Below are 24,859 nucleotides of genomic sequence, written 5' to 3'. Positions count from 1 at the left end.
GCTCGCTTTTAAGTGACAATTTTTACTCTTTACGTCGAATTCGAATAACAGAGTGATTTCCATTCTTTGTAAAAATTAAAATTCGTACATTTCTCGTGATATCTTCGCGATAGTATTACCGATGGACTGGTGAGGTTTTTTCAATGTAATGCGAGACTCGTTCGCTGTCGTTCCATCTCTTTCTCTCTCTCTTTCTTTCTCTCACAGTGCATCCCATTTACCTTCATCGTTAAAGCGAACTGGCTGTCTATCTACGCCAACATAGTACTTTTCACTCGTCTCGTTACAGTATTTTCAAAAGTAGGGATTCGAATCTTGGCATAGACGCTTTGGAATCCAAGGTGTTCGCCATAGACAAATTTTAACATATTTATACATATTTTAAATAATTTAAACAACCGTAGGAGTACATTCTAAAATCTACAACTCATCACCGATTAATAAATACCTAAACTTCGATTCGAGAGAACTATTCAAAAATATTACTCAAATTTTCTCAATTTCTCATAAATATAATATACATTCATTAACGCGAAAGTTTTCCAAGCGTTTCATTTACCAAAGTGTGTTTCCATTGAAAAATAATATTTTCCACTCGATTAGAAAGATTCTATCGCCCGAAATCGGCGAGAACAACGTTTGTTTACTTTTCACTCGTCTCGTTACAGTATTTTCAAAAGTAGGGATTCGAATCGTAGCATAAACTCTTTGCAATCCAAGGTGTTCGCGATAGACAAATTTATTTTTCAATAGAAGCTTTGGTAAATGAAACCCTTGGAAAACTTTCATGTTCATAAATATATATTATATTTATAAAAAATTGAGAAAATTTGAGCAATATTTTTCAATAATTCTCTTAAATCAAAATTTCAGTATTTAGTACGTTGCTAAATTCCAACGTGAAAATTCTAAACGTGCACGGTTTAATCCGTGCGAATCTCGACTGCGGAAATATTTATTCACGTTCCTTCGAAGTATGTTTTCTTTTTTGTTTTTTTTTTCTTTCAAAGAATTCGCAACATCGGTTCGTGAAGCACACCAGGCTTCGCGGTATTGACATCGGCGAATCGGCGCGAAGGAAATCTCCGGCTGCATCGAAATGGAAAGTTCTGTTCGGCTTAACGCGAGCAACCCGATAGCGAATGGTTTTAGCCGGAATCACCTTGTTGCTCTCATCGTGCGTGGAACGCCGCGCGGAACAAACCGTGGGAACTAGACGTCGGATTCAAACGTTTCGCCCTTTTATTCCGTCTCTCGCTCTTAAAAACACGCCTCCTCCCCGGTCTCGCGCGGTTTCACCGTGCCCGATTCCGCGAGCGTAATATAACGAGCGGGTTGCGCAACTTGGAACGTTTTCCCGGTTAAGCGTAAATTAGGCGCGTATTCCCGCGCACTGAGTAACGAGGATGGCCAGCCGCGCGACGATATCTCGCCTCGTAAACGTCGCCGCGTACTTGCCGTCTCCGCTTTCGTACGAGGTATCCTCCTTTTTATTTCGATCGTTCGCACAACGGACGGACGAGGTTTCGTCACAATTTCGGAGCCACGCGTTATTTTTCTTCTTCTTTATTTTATTTTAATTTCTTTTCGTCAGACGGAATAATTGAATCGTAAATTACGTCGTGTTTCAACGACGCTCGATTACACTACCGTTTGTGTGTATTTGGTCTTGCTTATCGAAAATATAGAAAATATTGTAGAAACGTTGAGAAACATACTCGTTGGAAGTACTTTCAGCGACAACGACACTAAATAGCGATTGTGTTTTCACTATATTGTATTTCACTGGCTTGTACAACGGTGTGTAGTAATTGTTCGAAATATTTGCGATGGACGCTAACATTATCTGTACCAGACTTGGGTTTCTTTCGATTCGAGGAGAGTTTTGTATTGCTCAATTGTACCGTGTAAGTTTCTTTAGAAATTAACAAAGGTGAGATAAAATAATTTTTACGGTTTTACAAGTGAGGATGAATTGCGATAATATTACGGGGGTTAATGGATTCAAAATATTCCAATCGTCCGCAATCACTTAGAAATATTTACGTTGGTAAGATTTTTAACGATAGTAATCAATTTCAGAATATTTATATTACAACAAAGATGTCAATCTTCTTATCCGATTTTTACAATTAGTTAGATACTTATAGTGTATATTCGTGTTGAAATCGTCGCCATTTACACGTTCGATCTACGCGCGCGAGATCACAAATCGGGCGTGCTTTCTCGAGAATGAGAGTTACGATCTTCGTGTTTTTATCATTCCGCGATAAACCTTGCTCCGTCACCTTCGCAATTTCGAGAGAAAAATTGCCCGTACGAAAAGTACACGGATTGCCTAACGTTAAATTTAGTGTCGCGTTCTTCGAGATTTTCTCGCGCGGTGCACGTTTCGTCGCGCGAATGTTGCAAAATCCTTTGGAAAGCGTTAATTGATTGCGTCGCGCTCGGTAATGCGAACAATTTCTCGCTAGTTAAACCTCCCTTTAATTACACCGCGGTATTACGAAATCGGACAACCTGTTACAATTTTTCGAACGATAGTTCCATATTCTTCCAGAGCGTTTTTAAATATCATTATCAGTATCGTTGAATAATGATTTCCATCGTTGTCCACGTCGTGAAAAATGTTGGTCGATTTATCGGTGAAAAACGTAATTCAAGCGTGTTATTGTGCAAAGTTTCCGATTCAGTTTGTCGAATCATCTTCGATGCGAATAAATTCGATGCGCGATTAAACGTTTCTATACCGAAGATGACTCGAATAATTCGGATAGAAATGTTACGCGATAAAGTGCTCGATTTGATCAGGAATTTCCGAAGATTTTCATACATTCGATGTAACAAGATAGAATATCAATTCTCGATACAATTAATTACAATACTTTTGCAATAAGATCGATTCGTAACAGCGATCGATCGTCGTTACTTTCAAATAAAAATAGAGACTTCCTATCATATTTAAAGTAATAAATATAATTTATAAACTAATATTATATTTAAACTAATAAATATAATTTATAACATCGTTAATTTTTTACATTTCACATATTTTTCGTACCTCGTCTTATCCATCGTAACAAATTATCACATACTTTCCTCTATTATTATTTGCTCGGTAAATCGGTTTGTTTCGCGTATATATTCGAGATCAGGTCGGTAACAGCACCGCGGTCGTATCTCGGCTCTGTTGCAAAATTATTAGCATACTTTTACCCACTTATCTTCTACGTACATCTCCACGTGCACGCTCGCAATAAAGACGTTGAATAAAATAAAATTAAAAAAAAAAGAAAAAAAGAGAAAAAAAATTCATTTCCACGCGATAAACCCCGCGAGCTGGTTCTCGATTATGCAAATTGTTGGAAAGTCGGCGAGCACCGACGTAATTGCTCGCGAATTCGATCGTATCGATCTCTATTCGCGGATCTTCCGCGTGGTTCGCCATGTTTCGGTGGATGTCTCAATTTTCAACGGGTTTAACGCACGTAGGAAAAATTCGAACGATGGAGCACCATCGATCACCTGTCACTTTCCAATAAATAAGTTCCGCGCGCGTAGATCGCGAGAGATAAGCGTTTGTTATCGATCGCGGAGGTACTGGCATTTAGGTTCACATTCACAGCGGCGCGGTTGCACTTCAAGGTGCATTCTTAACGGACTGTGCGTTCCGCGGTTCCACGTTGACACCTGTTCACTTTCTAACGGCGCGTAGCTCGAGGGTGCGTTCAATATTTTCGATATTCGCGGATGAGTCATCTGTTGTTCAACGGGCCACGTAAGTGCCGTCTTGCTCGATAGGATTCATGAATCATCGGGAGGCCGATGACGGTGAATCCTTGAGGCGTCTGTCAGAGGTGAAGGAGAGCTCACAGGTGCGCTGCTCCGCGAACAGGAATCACTTGACACAAAAAACCTTTCGCTGCGCGATCTGTGTGTAAATGTTGCCCGTAGGAGGTAAATGATACCTGTTGAACAGGTTCGATAAATGCACCGATATTCGTAAGAATAAGTATTTGTTTCTCGATTTGCGCGAACTGGCTCCACGATTCTATTAGGGGTGCTCGCTTCGTTCCGAGCAACGACGAAAGTTATTGTACAGGACTGTTTCATCGGAATCGATTTCGTCGAATAGAAATGAAAAGTGAGGTGGTTGAAAGCGAGGAGCAGAAAGGAAATTTATTCACGAAATTAAAATGCACGTGTATGTTACGAGAAGTAAACAAATTTGTGATAGGAGGGATCACATACTCGTGATAAGAAGGGTAGTTATTCGAAACAAATGGAGCATCGAAGGATGAACACGCGACAAACGAATCTGTAATCATTGATTTTATTAGTTATACGGTTAATTCGGAGATAGACGAGTCAGGAAATTCTTATTTTATATAGTAGCAATTTTCTAGAGACATATCTCGTACAGTAGAAATTTTCTAGAGAGACATCGTTTACGATAAAAGTTTCCCAAAGAGATATTTTTTGCCGATAAAATTTCCTACACATTGCTCGAAAAATATTCAAATTTAAACAAACGTTTATCCGTTATTCGACCTGGGGTTACTCCATCTTAGAATTATTGTGTTTCCAAATGTTTATTCAGCTTGAATTCATCGTCTCTCCCCTTCTCTTTCAAAAGAAAATGTAGGGCCTGTCGGTGTAAGCTTATTCGCCGAAAGGAATTTAGATCTCGATAATAATTTCAGCCCTCTTGTCCCACGAGCGATATAGAGAGAGGAGGGAAGGGATAGGATGTAAATCAAATTTTCCTCGAGCGTCGAGTGCTTTCGATGGAAACCGCGCGGTTTGTCCGCCTTTAATTTCGAACAAAACGATTCGAGAGCAACGCAGCGGGTTTTCATTTACTCGGTGGGTACAGGTAACGACCCCGGTTTTAGGAAACAGTTCGACGATCCTTTTCCTCGAACGCGTCTTCCCGTGGATGGAAAACAAAGGGATCGTTCGGTCTGGAAACTGGCGAGGATATTGAAAAGAAACAGTAGAAAAGGTGTCGGTTGGCACGAGCGATGCGAAGTATAAGCAAAAGCTAAGAGATGGTGAGAGCCAAGGGCGTCGATTCGCGCCTTCTCTTCACCCGTGGAAATCACACCCTGGCGATGGTCGTTACCGAAGGTATGTTCAGCTCGAGCCGAACATTACGCGTACGAACGAACAAGGTGAACAAATCGGTGTCCACGACACTGAAAATTGGACGTGACCTAATCTAGACCTAACCCAGACCTAATCCAAACCAAGGCGAACATTTCGAGTACGAACGAACAAGGTGAACAAATCGGTGTCCATGACAATGAAAATTGTACGCGACCTAACCCAGACCTAACCAAAACCTAACAAATTGGTGTCTATGACACTGAAAATTGTACGCGACCTAACCTAGACCTAACCCAGACCTGACCCAGACTAAGGCAAATATTACGAGTACGAATGAACAAGGTGAACAAATCGGTGTCCAAGACACTGAAAATTGTACGCGACCTAACCCAGACCTAACAAATTGGTGTCCACGACACTGAAAATTGTACGCGTCGCTAAATCATTCTTCTCAAATCCTACAGTATGCATACTCCCTTAAAGCTATTAGGTTGTTCGGAAAGTAATTTCGTTTCCAAATATGAAGAATATATAATTTAATAAAATGTTTATACACTTTAAAAAAATCGTGTTCCATTTTCACCAAAAAAAAAGAAACGAAACGACTTTCCGAATGACCTAATAATTTGAACAGAACAACCTTGAAATCTCGAGAGAAAAATCCAATACATCCAAGTTTTACAAAGAATACAATTAAATTTACATTCCATCGCGGTTTCACCGAATATTTATTGAACGAATCTAACACTACCTGTTGGTTCAATGAAAATATCGAATAGAAATACCTTCTATTCAATTGAACGATAATCTATTTCTATTAGGTCTTTGTTATATTCTTCTAATATAAAATGGTATCGATGATATACTATCCTTGTTAAGACTAACGACACTCACGTTCGACCGTTTGTCCAGTGAATCGAAAGAAAATTCACGATCGAGCAAATTCCGCTTTAACCCTTTGGACTCGAGAGGAGACCCTCGGTCGCCACCTAATTCAGTGTAATATTTCCCACCCGGGAAAACTTCGTAGTTTGTAATTCAAATTAGAATTCAAACATTACCTTTTCGTAGAGTGTAAACGTATATATACGAACTACATAAAAACGTTCCATTCGAATTTAATTTTACGACTTAATGAATTTTCTCGAGGCATCGGTTTCTGGTAGCAAAGAATAATGGAGTGCAAAGGGTTAACACACTAAACACTATGGAACACTGTCGAATATGTTCGAACGTTAACGAATATGCGCGATCGTTTATCAGAAATGTTCGTGCTCGATGTTTGTTCGCGTTTGTTCGTATTTGGTTTCTGGTGGCAAAGAATAATCGAGTGCAAAGGGTTAACACACTAAACGCTATGGAACACTGTCGAATATGTTTGAACATTAACGAATATGCGCGATCGTTTATCAGAAATGTTCGTGCTCGATGTTTGTTCGCGTTTGTTCGTATTTGGTTTCTGGTAGCAAAGAATAATCGAGTGCAAAGGGTTAACACACTAAACGCTATGGAACACTGTCGAATATGTTCGAACGTTAACGAATATGCACGATCGTTTATCAGTAATGTTCGTGCTCGATGTTTGTTCGCGTTTGTTCGCGTTTGCTCGTGTTCGTTTGCGTTTGTTCGCGTTCCTCTTCAGTCTGTGCATAGCTCGAAACGCGGAAGGGAAATATCCTGGACAATTTCGCGCTAAAGATCGGTTTGTTCGCGTTTGGTGCGCCTCGCGACTCAGAAGAGGATTCCTTCCTTTCTTCCTTCGCAGCTCGAACCGCTTCGGTTGGAAAGTGATTTATTGGGAACGGGGAAAAGAGCGGCTCGGATGAATTAAAGTAATGCGATTCGAGTTTGCAAACGTTTGCCTCCTCGAGACGCTCGTAGTCGCGCGGGAGGCAGGCGTGATTAATTCGATAAACGTGAATTCAATTACGGTGGCCGAAAGAAGTGAAATGATTGCTCTCGCGACTCGGTTGGGGTTAGGACTCACCCCTTGCTGGTGAACGATCGCGATTACGGAAGAAGAATTCGACGAACGTGCAAATTGTACCGGGTGTTGGAAATTTTACAACCGTAGGAACTCCATCGCGTGGAAATCGAATTGTTTAGGGCTTTTGCGATGCAACTGCAGCCGAACGTGCTCACCGATTTGTTAATATGTAACCGGTGTAAGTTCGATGTTATTTACTTTGGAAATATTAAATTGTATTCTACGGTTGGAAGTGAATCTTTGGGAACATTGTTTGGTAGAGGTGACATGGAATGAATATGCTGTCGGAGATTGAAAGCTTTTATTAAAGATATGGAAATTATGTGAGAGTGAAAATTGACTGTAAATTGAAATCTATGAAAATTTATACCTTTTTCGAGTTACCAAGTGCCAAGTCGTCACCGTTCACGAAAATATTTTTCAGCAACGGGAAATAATTTTTCGATAACGAGCGATGGAAGAATGATTCTTCGTGATTTTTTGTTTATGGAATGTTTAAACTCTTCGTCGATTTTCGACTCTTCAAATTTACACTTCCGATATTTTAATCAAAGCTCCTCCCATACAGACCTTTAACGCTACTATCGTGCATTTAATTGGATTTTATGTTTAATCCGGAGTTTGTCTTAATTGTCCAATGCCCACACTTGTTTCGCCCTCGTGTTATCTGCATTTACACATACGTACATACATATATTCGTACGTCGAGATTTTTACCGAAATTCGTTCCTCGCGATGGAAATAATTTCTTAATTTACCTTGGATTTAAATTCACTCTGTACCGTGCCAACGAGATTTTTGTTCGAGAATAATTTAACAGATAATTTCAAATACACGCCCACTTGGAATATATGCACGAGTATATTGCACGCTCGTATTCAAATTTGTACGATTTTTCGTTCGTTTTAATACCACGTGGATGATATTAATATCGGCGATACGCGGGGTTCAATTTACTTTGCGAACGTTTTATTAAATTTGAAAATACGACCTCCGGCACGTCGAAGTCACGGCGCAAAAACTTGGTGGAAGAGTCCCCCGTAACAGGTTCTTTCGTAAATCTCGGACTTAGAGCACGAAACGTGTCTATTATAAATTTTTCCCGCTATCACGACCGTTACCGGAATCAGGTTTTACGAGCGTAAACACGTTGATCACACCCTTCGTTGTACGTGGGTGGTCTGAGTCACCTGACGAAACTGTTGCCACAATCTTACGCTCCGTTATCAAGATTAATCGTGTTATTCTCTTAATACCGATTAGTATCTCGCGTTGCCCAACGTTCTTATTGTATTCGCGGGAATAGCAAGTTTTGTAACGGGAATGATAGTTTTTACCTCCGCTCGAAACGATTGTGTCAAAGCGATTCCGACGTCGCCTGTTTTCACACGGGGCGATCCTAATCGCGCGACTTTCAAAATAAATCGCGACGTTGATCGTGTTCCGTTATCGCGCGAATAATTCGTACTTGAAACAAAAAAAAAAAAAAACACTCCAAAGAGGTGGAAAATTGAGCTTCCGTATCGATAAATATTAAATACAATTTTATTCGATCGATTCTCACGATGCGACAATTCCATGAAATTGTACTCTATGAGTATTAATCGGTCGATATTTTCAAATGTAAGTTTCATTTTCAACATCGAGTTTACGAAGGGTTTGTCGTATCAATTTTACTAACAGAACATTACCAGAACTATGACGAAACGATTTAAAAAAATTTTTCGTTAGAGTTTGTATTATCGTATCAATTTTGTTCCATTTCTATTGTGGTTGGGGTTCAAGTAGAACATTATCGTAACTCGAGTATTTCGAATTTTCCATATTCGAAACATTTGTCACTCGTACGTTTTAAGCTGATTAAAAGTGTTTCGGTGTTTGTTGATTGTTTTTAATGCAATTGTTACGGATAACGGAACACGTGACGCGAAACAGGGATACTTTGACATTTTACTTTCGACGAGGCTGGCTGCAGCTCGGTGTTCCCTATTATTCGACGCATGAATATTTTCCAGATCGCTGGTAATAGTGGCTGCCAGTGCACGAAGTGAAAATATATAATGGGATAGAGTTTAATTAGAGCCAGCGATTATCGTTCATTCGATATCGGTGTTTAACGTAAAATAGGTGCAAGATCTTCCACAGAGCGCGTAACGCGATTGCATGCATTGTACCAAATTAAAATACCGTTCCACGTAACGTGTTATTAAACACCTGATAATAAAAAAATATTTCAAATCGCGATTCAGTTAACTTGGAAACGTTCTCGACGCGAGACGATACGATACGTATACATTTGATGAATCGTGAGAAGAATTTTTTCCGAGAACGAACATTTTCATCGGTCAAGATTATCTATCAGGAAAAAGTATTCAGGTATTCCGTTCCATTTTTTCACGAGTTCATTCATCCATCGTGCAGCGGCGCATTGCAACCAGTAATTCACCTCTCGCGATTCGTTCTTCCGTTGAATCTTAAAACTCCTGCTCGAGAAAAACAGATTGCTCCTAAGTGATGTTTCTTACGGGCTCTGCGTGCAATGCTTCCACTCATCTTCCTTATTCCTACGCTCGATCTTTCGCGGAACTTCCAATCGTTTCTTACGGGATCTCTGTTGTTCCATTGTTATTTTCCTCGTATATATCCACGAACCTCGATAACGAAGATCGAAAGCATAAATATTGTTGGTCTAGTGCGAATCTTCGTTGGATAATGATCGAACGTAAACCACGCTTACTCGTATGTAACATCCAGAAATTTTGAAAATTGTTTCCTTACTTGTTTTCTTACCGCTCGAAAACATAGTATCTAATATAAATTGTTATCCCAGTACTTACCTATCTTTAGTCCCGTTAAGACGAGCGTGGATAATATTCCTTTGAAGATATTGTTTGCTTCGTGAAGTGAACAAAATGAAACTCCGTCGTCGCTGTTCAATATCTCGAGGTAACCAACGAAGAATTAAAAACGTTTACGTTTATATTTTGATCGTGCTTTGAATCGCCGACAAACGACGATTCTTCGAAGATACGCAAGCGCTACGTTCGCGTTTGTTTAGAAAAAATGTACAATGCACAGTATAGTATAATTAATACGAAAGAAAAAATATTGAATGCAGAGTGTATTAAAATTAATAGGTATACTAAATCAATGTATAAAAATTAATATACTGCGCGTTCTATATTTTTTTTTTCAAATAAACCTTCTTGTTAAACGATGTACGATATTTACCTACAGTACATTACCAGAATCCCCTCCATGGCGCTTTGTCTTTGATAAACATCGTCTAACACAAACCTTCGTTCGATAATCTACGATACATCGTCATCCTCCACATTCATAAATCAAATAAAACTCGTTAATTCGAAGAAGCTTAAAATTTGACGCATAAACTTCTCGCGAGCGAAATACTAAATAGGTGTTCCTTCGTTTTCCTGGAAATCGTGATCAGTTTCGTCGACCATGGCGCGGAAGGAACGCAGTCAGCTCGGCGAGTAACGAGAGCGTTTCGGACGAATCGTTTCCAAACTTTTAACTCGAAACAATTATCTCTCGCCCGGAAGATCCGCTCGAGTTGTCCAGAAGTGTCGTCACACGGACGACAGCTTCTCAGCTTCCAGTGCGCGGACGAAACGCAACGCACGTTGCGTTCATCGAAGCCGCTCGTTTAACGGAATTCTGGATCGTTGCCAGAACGACTTTATAGGAGCATAACTTTCCATCAACCGACCGAATGTCTAAATATCTGTGCCACGGCGAATCCTCTGGCCGTATTTTCATTGTTCTCCCACGCATCGGGTGAAATATTCGCGGAAATCGACGATTCTTGGACGCGGTTACGCTATCGATAACGCACGAGGACACCGAGGAGAGCTTAACCCACTTGAACCACGATTTAAGTTTCGATGTTGCGAGCAATTTCTAAAGTCGTTGTAATCGACTTCGAACCGAATCAATTTGACGATTGCAATCGACATTAAGATCGATTACGACTCTCACTGTCCTCGTGAAAGCTGATTTTTCTTTTCGAAGACATTATTAGGGGAATGTAATGACACAGGTGTGGTTCTGAGAATGTGTGAAGAGTGTATGGTTGTACGTTGTACGTTGTACGTTGTACGTTGTACGTTGTACATTCGACGTTCTACGTCATGCGTTATTCGTTATACGTTCTACATTCGACGTTCGACGTTCTACGTCATGTGTTATTCGTTATACGTTATACATTCTACATTCGACGTTCGACGTTCTACGTCATGCGTTATTCGTTATACGTTATACGTTATACATTATACGTTATACGTTATTCGTTATACGCCATGCGTTATACGATAGACGAGCGAATAAAGTGTTTCTGAGGCGTGAAAGAAGACTGCTCGAACGACCGAATGTTCGAACTGACAATAAGTCGTGAAAGACGAGCGTTCGAGATGGCGCCGGACCGAGGAATTCCGAGTGCTTGTGACCAAACGCATCGAGCGAGAAAGCTCCGAAGAATCAGAACGAAGGGAATGCATCCGTGAGAGAATATAGGACGCGAGAGAAGCTCGAGAGGGACTAATCCAGCAAGAATTCCAAGAGCGAGAGAGTTCGCGCGATCCTTAACTTTTATTTGAAAGAAACTTAATATGGATATAAAAAGAAGTTTCTCTATTTCCCGTATCTCTGAACCTTTATTCGCACCGGTTTCGTTAAAGATAATCCCTACATTGAACAAGGGTTTCTTTTCTAACAATCTTACGAAAATACATCCGAACATGGCCAAGACTCCTACGGTTGTTACGTTCGGCTCGATTTCCTTACCACGAGTCTTCCACGATATTCTAGACGATGGGGTTAAATCCACGTTATTCTATGGTCGGATCCCGTGTTCATCATTCCCGGCCGTCTGTCCACCGTAAATAGCGCAGACGATCTCCCGGAGTTGGCAGCCGACATTGCCGCATTTGTTTTTCCCTACGGGTTTGTGTGTCGTGGTGTATTTTTATTTGGCCGAAGGTGGTTCGGTCTGCCCACGTAGGCGATGCAGGGTGTACAGAGTGCGGCAAAAATCGTGGCTGAAGCGTGAACGGGGTTAATAAAAAGAAGTACCCCGGGATTATGGAACGAATGCTCCTGGTACGTGTATTTATACACGGTACAGGCTGAAAGATACCGTTACTGATACTTCTATTTACGTAAAACATGGCCGGGGCGTTAAAAACAAAATGTTTACAGAGTTTCAGGGCCACGTAATACTCACCGAACCGAGAGAGAACCTGGCCCGATCCATTGGCAATGCTTTTCATAAAGATATAATGATAGATACGGTGAAACCCTCCGCTGCTATAGAATCGTCGAACGGGGTTAATAAAAAGAAGTACTACGGAATTATAGAACGAATTCTTCGGGCCCGTGTATTTACACTCGGGCTGAAAGACACCGTTACCGGTACTTCTATTTACGCAAACCGTGCAGAATGTTAAAAAAGAAAATTTTCAGAGACTTTTTTCTGGGTGTGCACACTGCGCTTTAAATTGGGGTGGGGAAGCTGGCCGATTCATCGGCGATACTTTCATAAAGGTATAATGATGGATTACGGTAACTCCTCGATAAAAGGCGCGCAATTGGATCTGCGCGGGGCTTCTTAACGAGGTAGATTCGTTCCTATGTAAAAATAATAGTTTCTACGAGCGATCATTTCAACGAGAAATGTTTGAATTGAGAATTGAATCTTTACGAGGTGTAATTTAACGCAAGAAATTTTTGACGTCAAATTTATTTTTTTAAACGAAATCGTATATTTTTAAATCGATCGAGATCTGCATAAAAAAGTATCGGCTCGTTCGTGTAAAAAGGGTAATTAATTTCGAGACGTCTTGACTTCAACGGTGCGAAGTGTTACGTACGAAAAATTCGCGATTCGGATGAAAATAATTTCGGAGTAAATCTATGGGAGTACGTCTTCCACGAAATCGGAGTTCGAGGGCGGGACGAGAACGGTGCACTTGTACCATCGAGACGAATTGAAAATCAATTTCACGGACGCTTGCGTTACACGGCCGAACGAGCTTATTTACCTCTTGTGTCCCGGTGATTCGTCGCGAGAGACTTAGAACAAATTACGGTAAACGAGAAACCTGAAATCGAGTCGATTTTCCACGGTCGTCTGAACGGTTTCCCGGCCGGTTATGTGATTTCGTTGTCGGCCGGGAAGAATTTCGATGCTCGGGGCGAGTGGTTTCCGTCAGCCTTGAAAATCACTGTTCTCGCAGGAAGTGACGCAAAAATGTAATAAACTAGAAGCCTGAAAGTCGCTTGAACGCGAGCAACGTCCAAATAGACACAAGGTACGGTTTCGTCGTTTAGCAGGTTCGCTGTCACGCGACGCGTGTGTGATTTTCACGAGATATTTCATGCCAGGGTAAACAAACTATAAACTACGGACCAGTGTCGCGTCGTAGACACCGTTATTTATTATCATTATTCAACGCGTCCATTTATTTTCTCGAAAGGACATCCTGCAGCCTCTGTACCGATTATTTCCTACATGGATCAATCTATCTATTATTTACCATCATTATCAAACTCGGCCACTTTGTTTCTTTCTCACTTTCCACCCAATTTCTCTCAACATCTCTAGCATGTAGTATTTTCTTAAAAGGACATCCTGGAGTCTCTGGACCGATTATTTCCTATATGGATCAATTTATCTATTATTTACCATCATTATTAAACTCGTCCACATTGTTTCTCTCTCCCTTTCCACCCAATTTCTCTCAATACCTCTACCACCTAGTACTTTCTACATCGATTACTTCCTATATCGATTAATTAAATCCACAAACCAAGAATCTCTCGTTACAATTTCCAAGAGTTAAAATTCATCCAACGAAAGCCTCGTGTATTTCACGACGCGTTCGGAAGAATTCTCCTCGCTGAAAAATATCAGCTTTCCGTCTCCACGCGACAATAACGGAACCAAGATCCTGTGAATAAATCATACCGGTGGAAATTCGCGTGAAATCGACGTTGAACGCATCGACGATAGTTGTCGATAATTATTCCCGAATTATTATTACCGACTATAACCGGTAACCTTTCGTACACCACGCAGCTCGATATTTCCACGAGTTTCGATTCCGTTTCGCATAAATGTCACGACGATAAAACGAAATCTCGCTCTATTCTGGTCGATGTTCACCCCGGGGCGCGAGCGAGCGCGACACGATTCTTAGGATTTTCGCGCGCGGATCGGGGCTGAACTCGATACGTGTATTTTCGGAACTTTCGGATTAATACTTCCTGCGGCACTTTCCGTCACGTTGAAACGTGTCAGTGGATGGAAGAGGTATTTTAGGCGACTACCGGGCAAGTTTTTCGGGTAAATCGATTCGGGAACTGGGGCGAGTTGAATTTTTCAAGCGCGCCCACCTACTCGAGGCCCCCCTCCCTCTTGGAACCCCCTGAACGGACCGCACACGAGCCGCGAGACCGTCGATGAATCGATCGGAGTTGTTATTTGTAATGGCGGCGATTAATTACGATGCACCGACGCACGGCCACCTAATTGGACCTTTTGCTGTTTAAACATTCGTCGTCGCGAATGCCCCGAACGGCATTATGTCCCGCGGTTTCTGGAATTCGGCGAACAAACGGCCGTTTCGAAGGAAACGCCACGCTGGGTGACAGAAACCTCGTACTCGCTCGACTCTAATTAATCCAATTAATCCGAAGCGATATTCGCCGATGGTAATTACCGCCTAATTACCATTCCCCATACGGTTTTTGTCGTCGACCGCGCTTGTAGTACTACTCTACACCCACACCGGTGTACGAGCGGACCGTCTCGATGTCGTGAAAGCAATATTGTCGTCATTACGCTAATGGACCGCGTTGGCCGGTTAGCGTCGTCTAACAAGAATCATTCTCTGCCGGCGACTGCGTTAACATTATACGGTGAAATAAGAAAAGGGACCGGGGTGACGATAGCGGCGCGCTCATCGAAACTCCTTCGAAAGTGAAATCCAACAGAGATTGGGGGATTGGTAATAATTGGGACGATTTGACGAGATTTTTCATACGGGGAAAGTGTGGTTAATTTGATCGAGGCGATTGTAAACACTTGAGAAATTGGATAAGTACAACGACACGAATGGAATCTGTAATGGGGGAATTGAAATTTTGAATGTACTATTGGGTATGTTCGGAAAGTGATTTCGTTTTCCAAAATGGGGAATGTATAATTTAATGAAATGCTTATACACTTTGAAAAAATCGTGTTTCATCTTTACCAAATAAAAAGAAGTTACTTTTCGAGCAATCTAATAGTTCGAACGTATCTGTAGAATATTTACCTAATCTTCCTACTCCCGAATCTAATATTCTACGTGTAACATTAGGAATGTACGTTCTACCGTCTTGTAAAAGCAGCTTAAAATCACAGAGAAAGGATCGTGATCTTTCTATCGAATATTCTATTTTCCTAATTCGCAAATATTTTACATCGAACTCAACCGTCGTGAATTCGAGTTTCTTCGATGTAAGTATTTAACGGAATACGCGCTCGTCGATGTGTGCACGTATCGAATTAATTTCACCGCACCGCAACATTTAGAGTTACAATGTACGATAATATCGATTTAACGAAACACGCACGTAATGTCGACCATTATGCGAACACGGCCCTCGCTAATTACTTAATATTTTTCCTGTTACAGGTAAGTCCATTGTGGCTCATCCGTGTATCAATTCCAATTACCATCACTCTCGTTAACGGCCGATTGGCGCGATAATTAATTATCCACGCCAACGTGTTTTGGGATGCAGTTTCCTAGTAGATCGACGCTTATTGGCGCATACGGGCACGCATACCAGTTTCCAGGTATGTAACGAGACGCACCGCAAGTATTCGAATTGCAGATACGCACACGCCCCCTATCATCTCGTGGAACGGTGTTTCGTCGTTCATTATCCTTAGCCACGTTTAACATTTAATTTACTAATGAACGTCGGCGAACGATTCGCGACACAGAAATGGTAATCCTACTCGGGGGACCGGGACTAGCCAGCTAAGAACTGGATCGAGTCGATTGGCGTACTAAAATTCAAAGTGAATTAATTAATATCGGATACAATGGTCGGTGGTAATCTCGAGGGTGATCCGAACATTTTTATTTCCCCAAGATATTAAATTAACTTCGATTATCATCCGTGCTCGATGCGTTTCTTATTTTAGAAGTTACTCTCGTTTTGTTTTCATAGGTGTCTTGCAACGCGAATTTTTTAAAGAGAAATACTATTCGACCGAGTACGGATGATCTTGCTACGAATTGCAACGAAACTGATGTATATTTTACTAATCGGGAAAATGTAATTTATATTTTTACGCGTGTTTCTTTACTTCGATTACAATTTACTTGCTTTAGGTTCACTGTTATCGTTCTAAGTTATCCGTTTAAGTTTGATAAAGGCCCTGACGAATTGTCCAGAGGATCGTAACATTCATCAATATTGTGCTGTAGAAAATCTGCGCGAAATGGAGACTATGGATTTTGTATTTAAACTCGTTTATCCAGAAATTATAGTACTATTTTCAATAGTTTGGCAGTTAACATCGATCAGTGTCGATTGTTATTCGAAGAAGATAATTCGTTACTTGGTCGAATATCTTCCACGATATATTTACCTTAGTATTTTTTGTAAGCGATTTAGCGTTGCGTAAACATTAACCCATTTTGACAAAATAATGGTACCGCGTAGGTTCCAAGAGGGAAAACAGCTTGAAAGCATTTTCCAGTGCCTCGTGGTTTCTTTTTTTTTTTTTTTTAATGTATCTTCGTCGTAGGTGGTTCTCTTTTATAGCGATGTTAAAAGGACTCGTGTGTCACGGGAAGTATTCTTATCGCAATTGCGAAGCATTAACCATAACGTGCAAGGATGTTTTAACGAAATATGAACGCACCGTCGATCTTCGTCAAATTAACCGCGGTGACTAAGCTGCAGTCGATGCAATTGATGCAGTTATAAATAAGCCAGTCGTTACAGCGTTGCATCGTAAAAGGATCGTATAATGCAGATTACCGATTCAACGATACAAGAATGCAAATGGATACCTGGTTATCCAGAGTTTCGATAAACGAGACAATTCGTAAAGTTTTCGCGCACAGATTTGTCGAGAGAACTAACAAAATATTTAGAACGATAGAAACAATTTATATACGCTTCTATATATCCGTGATGTAATACAAAGATTAAAAAATGTCACAATCGGTGACATCCGAAAAAATGGCATCGAATGAAGAATTGGTGAATGAAAGTTCAAAAAATGTAAATTTTCCTATCAAAAATAGATATTTGTCGAAAAAAAAAACACGAATACAATAAAAATCGGATTACTATCCCGTGGTGGTATTCCACTGGGAAAGAATTTATCAATATTGTAAATTCTCGATCAATCAATAACAAATCTCGCACAGATACAAAGAAAGAAAGAAAAGAAAGTTTAACGGAAAATTTTCATTAACGTAAAAATTCCACGTAAAAATTATATCGTGGACTCACTTTCTAAAGCAAATCGACGCCAGTTACTTTCCAAATAGTCGATTGGTATATTCTCGCGGGAACGTGAACCCTTGATAACGGTTTCTGATTTTCTACGAATGCGTTCCCTTGTCCAGGCAAATTTCAACACACCGTGTCTCCTTCTACGCTAAACTTTCTCACGTTTGTTCGCGTTCGTGGATACTAGACGTTCCTAAACTCGGTGCACTCGCTGAACACGTGGGTGCAGGTATTATGCACGTGCATCGATGCACCCACACTCGTTCAAAGGTCGATCGGTACTTCTTCCACCTACGTCTTCGAGTAGATCTCGTTTCGCACAATCCGATATCCCATGGGAATCTGTCCGGTATTTATCCCTGGTCGCTTCGAACGTAGATTCGCACACAGGTCGACCGCAAAGTCGGCCACGTTTCGTCGAGCAATGCCGCGCGGAAATCTGTATCGTTTTTCCCGTGTGAATTAATCGGCTCGGTGCCATTATACCGCGGAAAACAGCCTGGAAAACAAGATAAAACGGTTTTGTGTGCAAATGGGGGTCCCCTTGTACTTGCCACTGGATTCAGAACATCGCCATTAAGTCTCCGCATTGATTTCACCTGCAATTGGAAATGCATTTCGTTCTTAGATGCATCTACAATTTTTTTTATACCTTGCTCGTTCCTAGATATATCTACATTTTTTATACCTTGCTCGTTCTTAGATATATCTACATTTTTTAAATACTAACTTTTCGTATACATTGTTCCGGGATGTTCCATAAAATGCATACTTTGAAGAGGTGGTTTATTACGTAAAAATATAACCAATCTTGTTTTCGAAGTATTGCAATCTTTCGAGAAGTGATCGAGAAGTGAACATTTGTTCGAACTTTGTATTATTTTCTTCGCGGTATATTCATCGATCGTACGTTTTAAAAATTGAATACGAAGGAATTCATCTTGTTACAAATTTCTCCTGAATTTTCCCCGATGTTTGCATTCGGTAGCGGCTCAGGCGAAATAAGTAACAGATTCAATCGAGTCTTATCTGTCGCGAAGTACATGCAAAACTCTCCGACAAATTACGCTCGGAGTGGGTTGTAAATCTCAAATTAATAGTCTACCGCGTACGTGTCCAAACTAGGCGTACGAACGAGATTGAACGTCACGGTTAATTTGAATGACATTTGCATGAAGTATAAATTAGTGATTCATCTCCCATAAATTTGAATTATACGGGTTTCGACCTGTCCTTTTCATTTTTCATTCCGTCTTCGATTTTTTCTCAATCGTTCGCTGGTATCGCCCTCGGAGGAGTAAAAAACGACAAAATTACCCTTGTTAACAAAAAAAGAAAGAAAAAAAAAAACTTCCAAAAATTTCCAAACTTTTCTTCTTTTCGTACTCTCGATTCGACGAACAATCCTTGCGCAACGGAGGATCCGAGTTACTCGAAACATTTTTTAAACGCCTCGTTTTGTTCGTAATCGTTCGATTGATCGCGAAACGAAGCTCTTGAAAATGTTTACATAATGAAACGCAGCATTTTCATTCGTACGTATCGCGGCGTGTAGAAATTTGCACATAAAGTCGCGAGCGCGCGAGTAACACCGATAAAATCGAGACACGATTTATACGCGTTGGGGTAGCGACTTCCTTGTAGAAAATCCCACGAAATTACGAGGCAAACGGTAATAATAGATCGGGCTCGGTTCCCATGAAAATATTAATAGCGATCCTGTCCTGCGATTGCCATTTAATTTCACCGTAAAATCGGTTCCATTAGCTCGTTCCGCGAGCGCGTCGCCGCACACTACGCAAAAACCATTAAACTAATGAACGCATCGCATGATTTTAAAAGACGCTTTATCGGCGCGTTACATTTTAATGAGCGAGCAATTAAATCGATAACCCCTTGGAATAGACTCCCCGTGCCCGTTCGCTCGCGCGTACACGATCGAGCTATGTATTCGGGGAAATATGTATACACCGCGGGCCAAAACTTTCAGCCGCTTTACTCTCGATTAGATTTTAGAGCGTAATTACCGGAAGACGACACCAACGTTACGGTTGTTTTGTTCCCCGTCTGGAAACGATTCGCTTCGATCGCTTCGTCATCGTTTCTTGCGTGTGTAGTTCTCGTTTACGAATGTCAATGTGAGGGATCGATCCTCTCGATGCGTGTATTCGACGATTAGAAACCACCAACGTCGAAGGAACACTTTTGAAAGTCGTTGAACGAACATTGGTTGGAAGAACATTGCTCGAGATCGGAAAATGAATTTAAAAAGTGTTTAGAGTCGTTCGTAGCTGTTGAAGGGAACACAGGCGTAACATTGTTTCGTAGCATCGATTCTCGAGCTGTGTACATTTTTAACAGAGTAGATTAAGATGCTGTAAATGATGAAGAGAAATTTTCTAGAAATTTCTTCGCTAATGATATAATTCTGTGTGAAATTCTTCTGTGATTGCTTCAAAGTTTTAGCTCGCAGTGGTACCTCAGTGAAAAGGGACAATTTTTCGTCCTCTGCAAACATTTTCATTCTCGTAAATTATCGAACCTTATTATTAAATTTCTAAAAACAAATTTCCCTTGTTCTCTCGAGTACCACTCGCGTTACGAATTTCTCTTTCGAGTGTCGCATTTTCTCGACTCTGGCCAAAGAGTTACGATAAAAAGAAAAAATTTGAAGCATTCGATACGGAGGTATCGAACTCCTGTATAAAACGGGGAAGCGAGAAACAATTTCGTTAAAGGAAATCCTCGGGTATTTTTCCCCATTAATGGTGGTTTAAATTCCCGAACAATCTGCGAACCGTCGCGATCTAAGCTCCTTTAAACTTTCTCGATCCGTTTCCGCGCGGCATCCGAGCTCACCGCGTGGAAAACGATACGTTCGTTCGCGCCCTCGAGGCGCTTACGCGAGCTGGTATCTTTCTCCTTAGTTTCTCGATAGAGAAGAGAAACGAAAGTGAGGAACATTAGGCACACGTGCACGCGTTCTATGTCATCTTTTCAAATTCGAACGTAACGAATCGACGATTTTCGTTTCTCTTTTCTATCAAGAAACTAACGACAAGAAATAACGGAACGACGATTTTCGTTTCCACCGTTCTGCACTTTCGTTTCTCTTTCTTATCAAGAAACTAAGGACAAGAAATAACGAAACGACGATTTTCGTTTCTCTTTTCTATCAAGAAACTAAGGACAAGAAATAACGAAACGACGATTTTCGTTTCTCTTTTCTATCAAGAGACTAAAGACAAGAAATAACGGAACGATTTTCATTTCCATCGTTGGGTCGATTACCATTATCTCGTTTATACAATTTCTTTTTATATTTTTTTATTATCGAACACAACCGCGCCAATTGCGTATAGACGATCTGGTCCCGGTATTCTTAGTCCGGAAACGTCGGCGCGCGTCTCAAAGAGATGCTCGCTGGAGAATCGAAATTATTTATAGATATTTAAAGACGCGGTTATTTATAAATCTTATTGGGTCGCTTGATAATTATTGGACGATCTCGGAGGTGCACGCAAAGTGTACTGTACAACCACGATGTATACTTGCATGCAAAGTGTCCACGGTGGAGGATAGAATCTCCTTTGATGTCGTCGAAGAGTGTCTCGTTACTTTCAGGAATAATTTTTTAAATAGATGCTCATTAACGGAACGAATCTCAGCTTTCGCGGAGATTACGGACCATTGGCCAACGAAGGATGCGGGTAATTTATGAAAAGAATTCTACGAATAATTTCGAACGAATACGCCCGAGCATTACTGTATCGTCGTTGGTCCGATTCGCGGATGGTTATCGGAATATATGCATCTTAATATGTAGGTTATCGACTAATGGCCGACCGGGGTACATTCTAAATGGCGATCTTCCGTTTCGATGCACGCTGGAAACCATCGAGTATTGGCAAACGAAACGGTGGCGAGGTATTTCACAAGTTTGGCGCAATAGTATACGAGGTGCCAATCGATCCTGGGTATCGAGTGTGACTTTACTGTTCCTCGAATAATCATCGAGAAGCATTTGAGGATTCGGGTCAGGAGGTTGCGGAGCAAGTACATCGTAACGTCTGTATCGCTGTGCTGGTACTCGAGAAAGAACGAACATTGTATTTTAACATTTTATTATTTTTCAAGTTCGTTAACGCATTTGTTTCAATTTTACCGACACGTTTTATTATTCCTCGAGTTTGTCGCGACATTGCGTTGTTTCTCGAGTCTCTCGATACGTTTGTATTTATTACTTCTCAGTTCGTTAGAAATATGGATCCTTCGTTTCTGCTGCCTTGTTTACACGATGCCTCAAAGAATTCTATTTATCGGTCCAATCTGCTCCTCTGTAATTTCTTTAATTCGCTTCTCTCTAATTTGTCTAATTTACCCTCTCATCGCTCTAACGAATTTCAAGCTTCCTTTTCGTATATGTTCTACCCACTATTTTATTTTTATCTTGGTCGACACACGTTCCTTAGAATTCTACGCTTTCTTCAAACTTCGTCGTTTCATTCTTTCTCATATCTTGTAATACTTGATTTTCGTCCTCTTCCGATAGCATTTTGCCCTCTTTTTAAATTAAATTACAAGCCCAGGGTAAATCAAGTAGAAATTTTCTATAATATTCATAAAGAGTATCCAACTTTTGAACGATCAATTCCTTCAAAGGAAACATAAATCAACAAATACGAATACCCCAATTAAGCTTCCAACGAATAAGATTTCGTTTCATTTCTTCCTTATCAGGAGAGACAAAGAAAAAGTCGGCAATCTTCGCGCAGAATTTAATTCCCTTTCAGATCCATTTATTAAAACACTTTTTAACATTTTCTCAAACAACGAATACATACCAGAAAAATAAAAAACAACCATCACTCTCCATGGGAGGATTTCGTTCAAAATTAGAACAGATTTTCAAATCGAGAATAACGAACACGTATTTCCACGAAAAAGATCGTGGAAGAATTTAATTCCCTTTCAGATCCATTTATTAAAACACTGTTTAACATTTTCTCAAACAACGAATACATACCAGAAAAATAAAAAAACAACCATCACTCTCCATGGTGGGATTTCCTTCAAAATTAGAGCAGATTTTCAAACCGAGAATAACGAACACACCGTACACGTGTTTCCACAACAAAGAGATTTTCTAAATTTTTCTCGATCGCGATGGTTTCTCCCGTTTCCCGCAAGTCGAGAAGAATAAAATTTCCAACGATGTTAGAAACTCAAAGATCACGGTCTGGTGTTCGTGGCCTGTAGCGTACGAACGAGAGAAACGAGTCGCGTTGGCCGTTATCTCGATAACGAACGTTTAACGCGGTGAATCGGAGCCGGTGGCGGGGTTTCGAGGACATGAATAAAAATGAAACCACGAAACGAAAGCAATCCTTTAATCACTGGTCCACGGGGCCGCTAATGAAAACCTGCGTCCTTAATTTCACGGTTTTGTCCCCGAGCGGAAGGAACGGGGAGAGGACGAGTCTCGTCTCGGCGGGGCTGCAAGGGTCGAGAGTAGTGACGAAGTAGCGAAAAGAGGGGTGTAATTAAATAAAATCTAACGGAGGACCGTCGAACCTGGGGAAAAATTAATTGTACGGCTACGCCGAAAGCTGGCGAGATTTCCACTTTTAATTGCGAGCCCGATGACTCGCGCGGTACACGCCGACAAAGTTCTCCGGGAATTTTATTTTCGCGTTTCCTTCCAGGAATCGTCTTTACCTCCTCTCCTGTGCCTCTTTGGTCACCGTACGACTCTCTTCGACTTGGAACGATCGCACTCTCCACGTTGCTCTTCGTTCTCTCTCGTCTTGCGTTTCTTTGATACCGTGCTGAAAAAAAGTACGTTTGTTCGTTCCTCAGTGACCGTACGAGACGGACGATCGTTGACAATCGAGTTTATTGTACCGTTGAGAATTCTACTTTCGAGAACGAAACGAGAGAAAGATTACTTGTTGCTATACCTTGGGGTATTCCCACGTTCAGAGTTTTAGCTTGGTTACTTTGATTCGTAATGTAGGGTATCTACGGTGTGGTGGCAAAATTTTGGTTATAAAATTGTGGGTGTATTGTGCAGATCGGGACTGAGAGAGAAATTTTACACGAACACGAAATGTTTGCAACGATTTAGTTTGAGATGTCATTTATTTTTAATGGATAGGTAGGGTAGTAGATTCATTTGGAGTAATTAGGTTGGGAGGGGTAAAACGTGACAAAGTTTTCTTCGAATATTCTTGTATATTTAACGTAATTTAACGTAACGAATTAACGTAACAGTAGCTTATATTATTAGAGTACTTTTACGAAACGTAAATCAAAATTTACAATTAACTTTAAGTCATCTTTCATAATTTAGATTTCAATTTCCTCACTTGTTAACCCCGAATAAGCGTGCACCTAAATTCTTCAATTTCTTCAACGAAGCTTAAATCAAAATCTTTAATTTATTTCAAGTAATTTCGTCGTTGATCGGTTAATTTATATTGAAAATTTTTGAGCACACCGTTACAATTTTATCTTCAATTCACTCCGAGCCAATCCAGGTTGTCTTTCGCAATTAAAATTTTATTCCATGACTTATCAATCCCGAATAACCGTGTACCTAAATTCTTCAATTTCTTCAACGAAGCTCAAATCAAAATCTCTAATTTATTTCAAGTAATTTCGTCGTTGATCGGTTAATTTATATTGAAAATTTTTGAGCACACCGTTACAAATACCTTTATCTTCAATTCACTCCGAGTCGATCCCAGTCGTCTTTCGCAATTAAAATTTTATTCCATGACTTATCAATCTCGAATAGGGGAGGGAATTCTCGGAGTACACGTTACCCGATCGCGAATCAAAATTTATAATTCATTTCGGGCAGAAGAGAGCTCGCGATAAATATCCTCGTGTTTTTCCTATCCGGGTGAAATTTCCGTAACATCGGTGTTTCTACGACGTAATTTCGAACGGAGCGAATACGAAACGGACGTTGGGTCACGGGATTAATTATCATAAAACACCGCATCTGGATGACTGATTTGTCCGTGTGCGTACGTGAGAAGTCGCGCTCGAGGGAATTTGCGTCGAATGATCTGTCTAAACGCGACTCGCGAGTGGGTGTGGAGTGGATGTTATGTACCGGGCGTCTCAACATCGGATTTCCTGACTTCGACACGTAGGGTTCTGGCATGCGAGCCGCGTACCTGTGTTGCGTACCTGGCCACGTGAAACCATCGT

General features: G+C 40.7%; 1 long non-coding RNA gene across 1 annotated transcript in view; it reads left to right on the top strand.

Moving 5' to 3' along the window:
* Positions 1–15,907, top strand: part of LOC143155282 (uncharacterized) — a 97,972-nt gene extending 82,065 nt beyond the window's left edge. Inside the window, exon 4 of the long non-coding RNA XR_012994366.1 lies at positions 15,796–15,907. This is a non-coding gene — a long non-coding RNA (uncharacterized LOC143155282). The remainder of the gene's footprint in view (positions 1–15,795) is intronic.
* The last annotated feature ends 8,952 nt before the right edge of the window (positions 15,908–24,859 follow it).

This window comes from Ptiloglossa arizonensis, chromosome 2, assembly GCF_051014685.1.
Source record: "Ptiloglossa arizonensis isolate GNS036 chromosome 2, iyPtiAriz1_principal, whole genome shotgun sequence".
Lineage (NCBI taxonomy): Eukaryota > Metazoa > Arthropoda > Insecta > Hymenoptera > Colletidae > Ptiloglossa > Ptiloglossa arizonensis.
Note: the sequence above shows the minus strand (reverse complement) of the source record. Positions and strands in the feature narration are given on the sequence as shown.